Source organism: Penaeus monodon, chromosome 33 (assembly GCF_015228065.2).
Source record: "Penaeus monodon isolate SGIC_2016 chromosome 33, NSTDA_Pmon_1, whole genome shotgun sequence".
In the NCBI taxonomy this organism is placed as follows: Eukaryota; Metazoa; Arthropoda; class Malacostraca; order Decapoda; family Penaeidae; genus Penaeus; species Penaeus monodon.
This window is the reverse complement of record NC_051418.1, coordinates 31,294,155-31,294,634: the sequence shown is the minus strand read 5'-3', so window position 1 is coordinate 31,294,634 and position 480 is coordinate 31,294,155. Positions and strand designations below refer to the sequence as shown.

At 27.1% G+C, this 480-nt stretch overlaps 1 protein-coding gene across 1 annotated transcript in view; it reads left to right on the top strand.

Annotated features, from left to right (window-relative positions):
- LOC119594380 (C-Jun-amino-terminal kinase-interacting protein 4-like) overlaps nucleotides 1-480 on the top strand; it is a gene marked incomplete in the record, with an annotated part of 97,279 nt that overhangs the window by 61,732 nt on the left and 35,067 nt on the right.

Sequence of the window (480 nt, the reverse complement as noted above, 5' to 3'; positions counted from 1 at the left end):
AAAAGTTCATTAATAATTCCATAGTTGAATGCACTTGTTTTATTTAGCTTCCAAAGCCTGTTGCTTAAAGATTAGATTTGTTTGACACAATACGTTGGATCTGATGATGATGGTAGGTGTTTGTGCAAGCAAGAAAACATGTATTTACTGGATGTGAAGTATATATTGATTTAATTTTTTCTTATGTATCAAATGCTTTGAGCTGATTGCAGTTCTCTTTGTTAGTGTAATGCTCATATTGTTTTTAAAAGCTTGAAACTGTAAGTTTGAAAAAAGGTGCCTGCAGTTTTGTTACTTTAGTGTTTTTTGCAATTTTATATTTCCACAGTATTCAGTAGTAAATTCAGTATGCATTGCATACATTCAGTAATTCTAGATTATATAATATTCATTATTATAGCTGCTTATAATTACTATTATATCTGTTTTTATAATTAAGTTTTATAACAGTATTTATTATAATATTTTGAATGCAATCAG